The 13,324-nt window shown below is 40.5% G+C and overlaps 1 protein-coding gene across 12 annotated transcripts in view; it reads right to left on the bottom strand.

Annotated features, from left to right (window-relative positions):
- The window catches only part of LOC114877207 (mediator of RNA polymerase II transcription subunit 12-like), a 204,883-nt gene that overhangs the window by 109,509 nt on the left and 82,050 nt on the right, over positions 1-13,324 (bottom strand). Inside the window, exon 1 of one of the 12 annotated variants that reach the window (XM_029189489.2) lies at positions 10,703-10,777. The exons of 10 other annotated variants lie outside the window; for them this stretch is intronic. The gene's annotated coding sequence lies outside the window, so the exon portion shown is untranslated. Of the gene's footprint in view, positions 1-10,702; positions 10,778-13,324 lie in introns of those variants that run through there. One more of the 12 variants, XM_029189488.2, reaches the window with a different exon arrangement.

The raw sequence follows: 13,324 nt of genomic DNA, 5'->3' as shown, positions 1-13,324 counted from the left end.
TAAACCAACGGCTAATGCCTTTCCAATTTCTTCCTGTTTCGCGATCAAATCTGATTTACGCGTCGCCGATTGACTTTTAAATTTGATGAAATTTTCATAAATTCCAAAGGTATCACTGAAATTGAAAGTTGGAACGATGTATCGTCTGTTTGAACATTAGCGATGGATCCTGTGTTTTAATGTTAAAATATTTGGTAACAAATATCGTGCCGGTGGATCGATACAGGGAGAACGATACACCGAATAAGCTTTAATATTGCTGATTGAAAAGCTGAATCGCTGAATGGCTAGTCTATCCGGCCGATGATTTCTCTATGAAAACGTTCTCCATCCCCTCTGTTCAAATCTCGGTTTACCACCGTAACCACCAAATATTAGCTACAGAAATTCACATTCAACCTGCCTCTAGATATATCTTGTAAAAACCATCATCTTTCTTTCCATCAGCCCCCTAGAGATTTTTTGCTCATCAATTTTTCCTAATAAACGGTGGAATAAAATTGCCAAGAAAATCTTTCGAATAATTCTATGCCTATGATTTACGAGCTTCGAGATATAAAATTAATTTGATTTCGAAAATATTTCCAAAGCACTCGATAAAAGTTCCAGGAACATTCTGCACCGGTAAGATTTAATAAATTAATCGACTCTCAATAGCGAGCGTAAATAAATATAGCAAGTACTTGAAGTAATATTCCTCGTATCGTTCCCAGTAATTGAATATTCGAAATTGATTCCCTGGAAATCATAGCCTAATGAGAGAAAATTTTATTACAAATTGATGTTTATATTTCTGTTTAATAACATGTTGAAATTATACAAAACTTGTCCAGAGGATTTCTAAGGAAATTTTTCCTGTTCCAATTGATTGGAAAAAATTCCTCTTCCAATTGATTGGAAAAAAATAATGAAGATACATTTGGACACGAAAAATCTAATTTGTAGGTGTACTCTGTTAATACGGTAACGCGGCGTCGCGTCGTTTCTCAATCAGGCGACAAGAAAAAAGCGAATGAAACATAGCAACAGCAGGAGGATGGCAATGGCGAAACAAAAACCATTTTGTCGCGATAATTTTCACCGCCAACGCATTTTACTTGTCGGCCGAGGGAAAAAAAGTGAGCTGACCACGCGACGAATCACCATGGCAAATGACAATTTCGCGGTGCAATAAAGTGCCGTCGAAACGCTTGGAAAAATTGCATTTAACGTTCAACGAATTCCACGATACATTCAGGGTGTTTCAAAAGTTAAACGATCAAACTTTTCTGTTACATTTTACGAGAAGAAAGAACGGAAAAGAGATGCACAAACATACCATACGCTCGTGGCTCTTTATTAAAAAAGTTATAACAAAAGCATTGTTACGCAAATGGCGTTTGCTTTTAAGGAAAATCAAATTAAATTCTTTATCATAGAAAAAAAGGTATTTTTCCAAATATTTTTTTTAGAACACAAATTTAGAACGAACCTGCGTTCCCTGCAAGCCTCCACATTTGTGCTGTTAAATTAGATTACTGGTTGAACCGTATTGATTCTGGATTAACTCTGAAGCTTTCCCTTTATTCCCTAGTAACGGCACTGGCTCGGCATAGTCTTCGTCTACGATTGTAAACATCGTGACGTCACCGGGAATAAGGGTGGGTTTCGATAAATAGGCAAAGATAATTCAATAAAAACGACTTAGATTGCTTTCTCCATATTTTCGGATCGAAGATACGGAAGCTCTAACTTCGCTTCTTCTTTTTCCTCGCAATTTTTCTATACAATACAGGGACACGAAGAATGGAGTTACCTCCTTATTACCGCAAACCCTTCAATCCCAATCACGTAAACTTTCCACCGCTATCATAGCGGGGAACATCTCAAGGAGACGTCTGGCTGGTGATCATGTGGAAATGGATAGCCGATCGATCGTCGATCCAGACAGGCGAACGAAACTCCGGTCCAGAAGGACTGTCCATTTTTATTTCTTTCGTTCGTTCACGGTAGAATGGACAACGAACAAATGGCTGGCTACGTGTACGTGCGCACGACTTCCAGCCGAATTGGCAAGCGAATACTTTGCAGCGAATGCAGATTTCGCGAACCATTTGTCAATCGAGCCGGTGCCGGTGCACGCTCCTACGACTGGGGGACACTTTAATCGACAATCATTTACTATCCCCCCCTCAGCCGCCACCCTTTCTAGCTTTCTTTCTCTTTTCTACCTATTCGCCGTCCGCTACCATGATTTCTCCCAGCAGACTCCATGTCCCTCCATTCGTCCACCCTCGTGCCCTCTTTTGCCCCTCTACCCGTGGACAGTGTCGCGATTAAAACGCCATCTGTTGATAGTGGCTACCTTCGACCTCTCACCTGTATCCTTCTGATCCTTCTATTTTTTTCTATATCATCCTTCGTAGGGAAAGGGTTAAAATTTGACGAGGCAAGGGGTTGAGGATATCCATAGGAAGTCGGTGGTAGGAACTACGTTATAGGTTATAGTAATTAAAAATACCGCCTCAGGGTGGGTGGTAGATATAGGTAGAGGAAACTGTAGTTAAACTTAACCCAGATCCATTGTAAGAGCATTGAACAGTCCCTATGCTCCTTGGTAAACGAGAGGGGCATGAATGTAACATACGATCTCGGAGTACAAGCAGTCTGATAAATGGTTGATGGATAATAGAGAATTTGAGAGAATGGGAAATTATAAAAGAAAGGATGTGAAATAGATAACGGAAGGTCGATCGCGAAATTATTCATTGGTTATTGAAAAAAATGACAAACACCTGGAACCATTCGGTTCGATAAATACACATGCGGAACGTAACGCGAAACCATTCCGCGATTGACATTTGTTATCGAACAACAATCGAATGACTTCTCCCCGTCGAAACATTTATCTTCCGATAGAGTGACGCGACGCTGGGGTTAATTTGCACCCACAGCTCGAACGTCTACTACTGTATTATCACGTACAAATGATCGACCCTTCCTGTCGTCCCTTCACGAAAATACTCCGATCTATATTGTAATTGCAATGATTTGAATTTTCAATGAATAATAATTTTTCTACACGTTTGTAATTATTTGTTCAGAAGGTTTTTGAATAAAAGATATGAAAGATGAATTTAATTAAAAAATTATTATGAAGTGAAAACAAAATTTAGAATATTAAGATTATTTATTAATGGAAAAACACGTAGATAGGATTTAATTATTTTACGCTGCGCGAACATTATCTAAGATAATTATTATTGAAGAAGAAAGCGATACTCGGTTTCAAGAAAAGTAAAACCGCAGACAGAAAACAAGGTTAATGCGGTGACTCGACGAGAAAGCTGATACGCTATATCTTCTGCTAGTTTTCCACGTCGTTACTCCGTTCCCAAGGAAATTTTATCATAAAAACGGTGCCGACTTTCGCATCAAGTTCAATTTGCCTGATCAAAATCAAACTTCTCGTCGATGGTTCAGGAAAGAAATCTTCCTAACACGGAATCGACTAATTTTCTATTAAAAATAATAATTTTTAGAGGAACACTAAAATTTAGAAAATTAAAATAATTGAAACTAGGATTCTCTCCATGGTCCGTCGCCAAAGGTTAACTTCTGAACCCGGTCATCGTGTATCGACGCTCAAACTTCAATGCGACTCGTGTGAAGAAGAAACAATCGAAAGAAATAGGGTGTTACGAAGATGGAGGCAATTCGAACAGGATAATAAGATAACACTGTCGCGGTGGGAGGAAGCCAATACGTAAGACGGTTCTCCGGTGCAGTTTTCCGCGCCGTCAATCAGCTTCCAGGAGAAACTCATTGCGAAGGAGCGGCACGGATAATAACGTCTTCCCAGGAGACCAACCAGTAATAACCGAGTGGCGGCTGGAGATTGGGGGTTGCCAGTTCAGGGTTGAATTAGAGAGGTGGAGGGTGACCGAACCGGGCTTCTTGAAAGTAACAGCAGCGTCAGTAGCCAAGCAGCGGGCAGAAACAGGGTGCTCTGGGTGTGCCGTTCCCTCCCCGTACAACCGGGAGCATCCCTCTCTCTACCGTGACGCCATGGATGTCTGCGTGGATGGAAGACCACGTGGAACGAGGAGGACGATGGTCGAATGGTCGGGCTTGGAGAGAAGCAAACAGCCGCATATTGCCCTCGAAAACTACCACCCTACTAGCACGTTTTTAATAACGCCCTTACGTGACTCCACCCCTCTGCCCCAACGTGTTCACTCGCAGCCGATACGCCCTCCGCGTTATTTTCACTCCGCGCTTTGCATACGCCGCCACCGTTGCGAAGATATTCGTCTGGATAACGCTACGCTACACCTCGTTTTTACATCCCTATTTTTGCCTATTTTTTTCTTTTCTTTCCTTCAACACACCGACGCGCTGTTTCATCGCGACGTCTATCTCGTGAAATTATGCACTTTGAATAGTGTGGAGGAAATTAATTATTAATTCCTCAGACCTGACTTTGGTACACTATAAATATCACAAAGGATAATAATAATTCAAAATAAAAATTTGGTAACTGCATTCAGGAGTTACGGTGGACCATGGAGAGAATCCCAATTTCAATTATTCTCATTTTCCAAATTTGGCACACTATAAATATCACAAAGGATAATAAAAATTTGTTAAGAATTAAATTAATTCTATTCACGTTTTGATGGGAAAAATCTGACCCCCTTAATTTCTAAGAGGATCTAATAGGAAGAACAAATAGCTCGTTTGGGATGGTCTTATCGAATCTCCCTCGAATTTCTCGTAGTCATGGCGAAAAAATTTGTACGAAATACCTTTCTAATGGTTCGATCCTCACATATTCAGTGGGACGAAAGAGAAATACGCGACCGTCTATTTCCATCTACCCCCGCTGTTTGTCGGTTCCTCCACATTTTCTCGCCGCCCTATCTCTTTCTTTCTCGTTCGCCACGTCCTCCCTATCTCGTCCCCCGAAACTCGTAAAAGAGCCATTCGTTTGACTTACGTCGTTGCCCGTTTGTTATTACACCGCTCGTTACAGAGTCAATTCTGGTACTCGTATCCGCGTGTATACCGTTCTTTATGGTCGTGTCTACGAGGAAGAAGGGGCTCGAGGGGGTAACATAGAGGTCAGAGGGAAGAACCGAGGAAACTTCTCTTAAAGCATTAAAATAAAAGGGTTCGAGTTCCGTTTGAATGCCTCAAGTGGCGAGATGGTAAGTTTCCTTAACGTGCCTCTTGTTTTGGTAAAGGAATAATTAAAAGAAACGCTCGCGTGTATGTATAAATAATTTCAATTCTCGAGAGCCTCGTAGACTTTACGTAGGGTTTTAACGTGCCAATATGAACCCTCTTTACAGTCTCCAAGGGTTAAATGAACTTTTCACAGGTAAGTGGACATGGAGGAAATTTCGTTAGAAAACTTTACATCTTGGAGGCAATTAATTAGAGATACATAATAATTTACATAATAAGAAATTTTTCCAAATTTTATATGGGAGTTAAGGAAACGGGAATAGAAACTGGCGAAACGAGTAGAAAATAGAACATAAGAGCGATTGAAACGGGTAACTTGATAAACGATGCATAGACATTTCCCCGCGTGCCACAATATCCATTATGCTCTGATACAATGGACCAGATACGTCGTTTAATATACAACGAACAGTCATCGCCATTGTCGTTATACGGTAGAAAGTAATTAGTTCATTGTCTGAAATAAATTGCCCGCCGCTCGACACGCGTTTCGTACGCTAATAATTAATGAACGTGACAATGAGAATCGAGATCTCATCGCGCGTGTCTCTTACTTTGCCCGGCGACGAGTGTCCATGAAACTTCGCCGCATATGGCCAAACTTCATAACAATCGGAATAATAGACTCGTAAACCTGACGCTTTTCGCTATTTCATATTCACATTCCAGAATTCGCGAGGTTCGTTGAACGGCTTCGAAGGTGGATCGATTGAAAATGAAATTGAACGAAAGAAACCGAGTACGTTTAAATAATTAAGTAATTTAGATGTTACCGGTGGAAGTTGGAGATCCGTCGGAGCAGGTTGAACCGATTTCTCATCCTAATTTGTAGCGACAAAGTTTGAGAACGGAGGGGGACGGAAAATTTTCCTCGAAAGAGGGAAAGAGTCGGGTAACAAGGGACGAGGATCGAAAACGACACATCGACGAGGACTCGAGAAGATAGTTTTCCCTTTGTCGCGTCTCGCCACACGCTCCAGACGGTCCTCACCGCCGGAAATAAATTACCACTCGAAATCTCCAAAAGCCTTTCAAACCCCCCCTGCCCCCTTCCTACCGTTCCGAGATCAAGAAGTCGCGAGGAACAATTTTATTGTATTTCTAAGCCCTTCGTTCTGGATGAACGAACGGCAAGGGAGGGAGACAGAGTGGACGAGGAGGAAGAGGAAGCGAGAACTTTCGAATCTCGCACGATTTAAACTTATGAAAGGCGGAAAGACGGTCTAATATGATTGTCGAGGCTCCAAGTGGTCGATGAAGGCGAATAAAAGGAGAAGAGGTTTGGACAAATATTTGGGTTTAACCCTTTTTCAGAAAAGTGAACGAATAAAATAAACGTCTAATAGCGTTCGAGGGGAGAGTCGAAACGGTAGTGGTTTTAATCTGGTTGCCAAAAGCACTGTAATTGCGAAGAAAGGCAGGAAGGAAAGGAAAAAAGGATTAATACGAACGGTTTCGTGCTGAGATGGAGAGAGTTCAAGACGAGCTTCCGCTGCCTCGTTTCTACGGATGAAATGTACAGGACAATGGGACACCCTTCGAGGGTTGACATGACCGAAAGCTGCGGGATATCTCGATCGTTTCCAATGCCAGCAGCCAAATACACTCGATGAACAAAGCTTTTCAAAAAAATACTATCACTAGTGTTACGATATTACATACGTATTAACACCTTCACTGGTGCACAATTAAAAAACTAAAACTATTAAAGAGATTAATTTTCAAATTTAAGCCCAATATATAACAATAATAATATGTACACTCGCGAGAAATGGCGATGCCTCGGGTCCCCACCTTTCTCCTTAGGCGTTCGCGAGGAGACTGAAGATGGAGGGGAGAAGGCCCCATATATATAGGTCTGTGGCCCCCCACCATTTGCGTGTAAAAGTTTACGCGGGAAAATTTTATATCTAATAATTAAAAACTATATTATTTTGTTTCTAAATCACTATTAACATTAAGATTCTGAGAATTCTGATTTGATCATGAATATCAATATTACCATTTTAGTCTCCGGAAAAATAGGAAATTTCGGTTCCAGCGGGGTTAAAGTTACCGATAAACGAGAAAAGCGTGGGTTTTCAAAGTGCATATAGGAAAAAGAAAAGAATCCGAAAGGGTATTCGTGCATAAGAGGCTGGCGTAGGAGCATCCTTGCGGCAGAACAGTATATCATTCATGAAGTGAAAAATGTTCAGCTTCTATCCAATTCTCCCTACTTCAGGGCTCGCGATAAGAGTATTACCGGATGATATATCGTGGCGCGTGTTTACACGGATATTAAAATTATTTAATAAAAGTCGTCTAGACACGACCCCTCCTCGATTATTAATACCGTAATAAATAATAAATGCAGTGTCGATTGATATCGTTGCCCTTTGTTTTTCTATTATTATCAACGAGTTTCAATATTTTTATTTATAAAACCCTTATAAATCTAATTTGAAGAATTCATAAAAGAACGCTAGACACATCATCAAAACACTCGAATTTGATTCTCATATTTCGAACTCTCATCTTTACCTTCTAACATCGACGAGGGTAATTGTACCAATACATCGGTGGTTTAATCAAAAAGTGTAATTTCGCTCTGCTACCATGCAGAAACCGCGCCTCGTTTCGCGAATAGTTGTTCAGGAATAAACAACGAAACAAAAGGAAACATTGGATGCAGGTGTACGTTTTCCTAATGTTAGGAAGCTCACGGTGGAATCGAATGAAACAAGTTCATCGGTCGAATTAAAATCGCTGGTAACCGAGAGGAACGGGTTCGATCTCTCCCCCTTATACCATCGTGGGTATCACGATCTCACGTTCCACGATAAAATGAGGCGAAGTGGTAAAATCACGGGCATTACGGTGCACCCTCAAAGAGAAAATCACGTGGGAGACATAATAGGAATGTAGGTACCAGCGAAAGCACTATCCGCGGAATTTTCAAACAACATAAGTTAGCCAGATATTGCGAGCACGTAGAGAACGGCAGGCAAGAAAGTGCTGAATCCGATTTCGTCATTATTTTATTTCGGCCGACGCTATCGGAATATCCGGATGGCATCGAACCTCTCTGTCGAACTTCACCCCTTCACGAACAAACAGGACAACGTCCACTTCCTATTAACCCGTTGAGTACCAACAACTCGAATGATTCAAGGAAAATATTAGAAAAACGTCTTTTCGAATAGCAATAACCCTTGAATTAAAATTGGGGCTCTCTTCGTGGTCCGCCGCGCCGCCCGGGGATTAATATTATATAATAGCATTTATAATTTATAGAAGCTTGAAAAAATATGCAAAAAGAAATTCAAAAATCTGAATTCTAAGTTAAACAAAAATGAAGCAAATCGAAATTTCAACCTGTATATCTTCTTTTTTCACACATTCTATGTTTCTATATGCAACTTCTCTGGATTCTACATTTTTGCACGTTGCTAAGGATTTTTTTTCTTTCTGTTCGTACATTTCAACTTCAACGGAGAATGAAAAAGGAAACGTAGAAACATTTATTCCAAAATGCAAACGGCAAATTCATTAAGAAACACTTTTTCTAATTACTTTCCTGTTTCGCTGAATCCTCCTTTTTCCTTTGAATACTTAACGAAGCGTGCAACACTTTCATGTATATCCAAGTTCGAATTAAGATCGGGTTAAATAAAAAGACAGTAAAACCGAGGGTGTTTATCCGATCGTCTATAAACATTGCTTCGTTTACACATGCTTTGATGGCGCGTGTAAAATCACAAAGGATCGAGAGGCGCGTTTGCTTGGAGATGAGAAAAATAGAGGAAGAAGGAAGGAAGGAAAGAAAAGAGGAAATTCGAGTTGTGCGGTCTTTAAGCGCTGGAAAGCGCGGAACTGTTTTAAAAACTTGGTAAAAGTTTTATTCCCGTGGTGTGTTAAACTCTTCCCGGGAAACTTTGCGCACCTGTACCCCCTGTAAACTTCTTTATTGAAAACTATTTGTTGTGTTTTCCAATTCGTGGCCGGCGGAAGTCGTAAACGAAAAATTATAAGACAGACGCCCGTTTCTCCCGGCGCAAAGACGAAATTGAATTAATCTGTCTAAAGTTCATTGCTTGCAAAAAAAAACAAAAAAAAAAAAATACAATCTGAAATTAATTCATTTTGAAACATTTCAACAGGAAGGTAATGGACTTGAAAAATGCCGAACTCGTGTAAAATGTTTCATTAATTTATAAATCGCCGTTTAAACGGATAATTACTTTCAACGTATTCGAATTTCCTGCTGCTCGATATCGGTATGCAATTGAATAAATCCCCCTCCTATTCCCCCCTCGGAAAGCTTCAATTAAGTGAGCATAATTTTGAAGAATCGTCGAGAGGAAATGATCGACCGAATGGTAAACAATTTACATTTCATTCAGCCGCGCAGTCTCGAAACGGTAAAATGAGTTACGCCTGACGTGCCATGAAGTCCGTAATAATAATAATAATAACGAAGTTAATTTCCCATGGACGGATCGTTAAAGCTCGACAAACTGTCGAGCATGCTCGAAAACGGTTCAGGCACCAGCTGTAATCGGAACAAAAATAGAGAGAGAAAAAAAAAGAGAAGAATTTGAAAAACAAAAACGGTTGCCACTCCACCGTGAGATAATGATCGCGCGTGGTACATGCTCGTCGAAAAGGACGCGCGCGTTTGCCCTCGTTTCGTCAAATGAGACATTTCGAAGCGTTTATTACGAGAACTATCGAAGTTTCGACATTAAAATCCCAGCTTTTTCCGCGGGCTCGCTCGTTACCAAAATTCAACAGCATAAGCGGCCTTAATTGAAGCGCGAACCTCGAGAATTCTCACCGACCACTCAAACTCTGAAGCGATCGTTGAACTAATGAAAACACGTGACCGAATACAGAACGATTCAAAATACGTGTGCACGATTTAAAAAAAAATGAAAATTTCTTAACTCTTTCTTCGTCACGGGAATTAGAACCGTGGCTCTCTCCATGGTCCGCCATCCAAGAATGACAAATCCAAATACCCGCGAGAAATAAAAGTCAAAGGCTGCACGGGTTTCCGATTAAAAACAAAGAAATAAAAAAAGAAAAATGGCGTAATTTTGCGTATCTACCGCGTGTTCCAACCTTTCTTCCTGTTATTGCGTTACTTTCACTCTGTATTTCATCGGGCACTTTATGCACGCGTGGCGAAGCAGAAGCGAAGAGAAATCTATTACTCTGCTGATAGATCGTACACACCAGATGGTTCTTAAGAAGCAAAGTGGAAGAAAATTGGATTTTTTTATTTATTGCAGCGGCCCGTGCAACGGCGCTATATTATCTGGATATCGTTCAACGAAACAACCGTACGATCCATTATTTCAGCCACGGTTTAAACTGCCGTTAACGACTTTTCGCGCGAGATCGTTACGCGAAACGCTCTGCTACGCAACAGACCGTTTTTTCTTTTTTTTTTCTCTCTCTTTTTTTTTTTTACACTGCTCATCCATACCTGTTTATCTGGCTAGACCGTGGCAAAGCAACCAGTTTCAGCGTTAATTGCTGCGTTATCATGACCTGTTGTACGCTACTTCATGCAACTGATAACGTTACGTGTGTACTGGACTTACCTGGAACAGAAAGATAACAATATGTTAGATAATTATTACGATGTTTGAGTGGAAAATAGGGAAACGACGGGAATAACAACGCGACGGTGATAATTATAATCTATTTGCTTGATTTTGTTTTAGAAATGAAGAAAAACGGAAAATTTGAAATATTACAAAACAGCGATTATTCTAAGTTGAAAATTAGTCAGTTATTTAAAATAAATAGTAAATATCAGTCCTTTGACTGCAGACGATAGCGTCGTGTTTGTGTTAGAGAAAAGAACATCCGAGGAAGGATATTTCTTTCAGGGTCCAGCGCGAATCGTGAACGCCATTGGAAGGAAACGCAAACAGGCCGCAAACGACGTCCTTACGGAGTCCAGTTCTTGAAACGTTACGCTGCTGTGAGCAAATTTACCATGCAAATTAGCAGATGTATCTCCGTTGCCCGACGAAAATACCGTCGAAAGATCCCGGCAAAAAACTCGTTCCACGGCTCGAACGGAAACGTCCGTCTCGCGGGAAGAATAATTACGTAATCACGAACGAAACGTTTCTACAGCTGGTAAAAAAGTAGCCACCGCGGGCTGCGTACAACTTTAATTCCACGAGAAAGCACGTGAGCCAGGAAGAAGTAGCCAAGAAACGTGAAAATCCAAGGAAAAACGAAATCCCTTCGAAGTTCTTACTAATTCTTTAATAATTCTCTACTCGCGGTTAAAATTAATCCTTTCGTTACAATTAATCGTAATTATTAATGTACACCTAAGAGAATGGATACGCTTCGGGACGTTACGTGAGTCTTCGGATCCTTCCGCGCTTCCCCCTCCACGTTCCACTACTCGCCACGCCCTCCACTCCCACTCCTCACCGCGCGACCAATCACTTTTCAAGCGCCCTTTTATAATTGCCCTTTCCGATAGCTGATAATAATTGTTCACAAACATGGGAAGGAAACAAGTGTATTCTCTGGTTAATTTGAAGCATAGTATATCAGAGGTGAGGCGAGAAGAATGGAGGAACGAGAAGAGGGATGATATTACACGCCGGTGATTTTCAGGGCGATACAAATTTGAAATTAAAGGCCGGGGCGGTGCGGTGGCCAGAAACGCCGAAGATAATATGCAAAAGAGAAGCTTAAAAAGTAATTACCGGTGAAGAGGGCGTGTTGGTTAAAAATTGGCGTACATACAAAGTTTTCTAATTTCAGGAGGCAGGGATGGCATAGTCGAGGGCGGAGAAAGTCGACGGAGGAGCGTAGTTACGTACTCCTGGCATGTACACGCAATACTGGCGGAACCGCTCGAATAATTTAATATACGGATATTTCACCACCACTCGAATACTTGCGAATGAACTTCAAATATTTTAGTATCCTCCAGATACTCGGCCAACGAAATGTCTTTACTTCTGCGATCACCCAGTGGCGCAGTAAATATCTGCAGACCAATAATGTATACAGGTTGTGTCTTTAATTAAAATTAAATAATTAAATTTTTTAAATTCTAATAAAAATCAACATTTTAATTTCTGCTAAGGGCAACAAATTTTTTACCCCATCATAAAAAGTAGGATTACTCCGTTGTTTGAGTAGATGAGCATAACTTAATATACCACTTTGTACTGTTAACTATACTGCATTCAATGTTCTTTATACTGTTATTGCTATACTTTCTACTTTATACCGTTGTTTTAGTAGTTGTAACTTTTTATGAAAGCGGCTCATCTAGTAGCAAGAAAGACACGAACGACAGCCAAAAATTTTATCTTCTTTTTATTTATGAAGACACCGCCTTATGATTATTAAATGTTCTGTAAAAAATCATCCGCCTCGAGACATGGTTCGTCTCTTCCGAAATTATCTCAAGTTAATTAACCTTTTCGCTACGATTATCGCTTTCGTAAGAATTTTTTATTTCACATTATAAGAATTTAAGACGTGAGATATTTTTAAAATAAACTTCGAGATGACAGAAAATTTTGTCGATTCACCTTTGACCCAAGCCAGTGATTTAAATCGCGAATTCGTCGAAGTGAAACTGCAATTTCCATTAAAGAGTGGTTCATTACCACAAACTTTCACAAGACGGTTCGAGAGAGCATTGGAGAGCATTTAAGACGTCTTTCCAATGCACGGTATCGAGGCTATTCACGATCTTTAACGATAATTGGCGTGGCACACCTATTACCGGAAGTTTCACGGAAAATACCTCTTCTGACTGTTACACGGCTTTCTGCGAGTCGACAAGAATGGGAATTTATTGGACGCGATCGGTAACATGTACAGCAATTAGGAGCACCGGAGCTTGAATGATAGCTGCAATCACGTTAACTTTGCCATTAAAGTTTGGAAGAGTTCGCGAGCGCAGCCTACGAGTTCTCAACGAAAAGTTGCCGATTCCTCGGGCGATGATTCTGAAAAAAAAAAAACTTCACTTTTAAAGATGGAAATTCTAATAAACGAGGAAACTGCACGATCGATGTTCCATCGTTTCGAATAAGTATCCATTATTTGTTTAAAA

The sequence above is a fragment of the Osmia bicornis genome, chromosome 8 (genome assembly GCF_907164935.1).
Source record: "Osmia bicornis bicornis chromosome 8, iOsmBic2.1, whole genome shotgun sequence".
NCBI classification, from domain to species: Eukaryota; Metazoa; Arthropoda; class Insecta; order Hymenoptera; family Megachilidae; genus Osmia; species Osmia bicornis.
The sequence above is the reverse complement of the archived record's forward strand: the minus strand, read 5'-3'. Positions and strand labels throughout refer to the sequence as shown.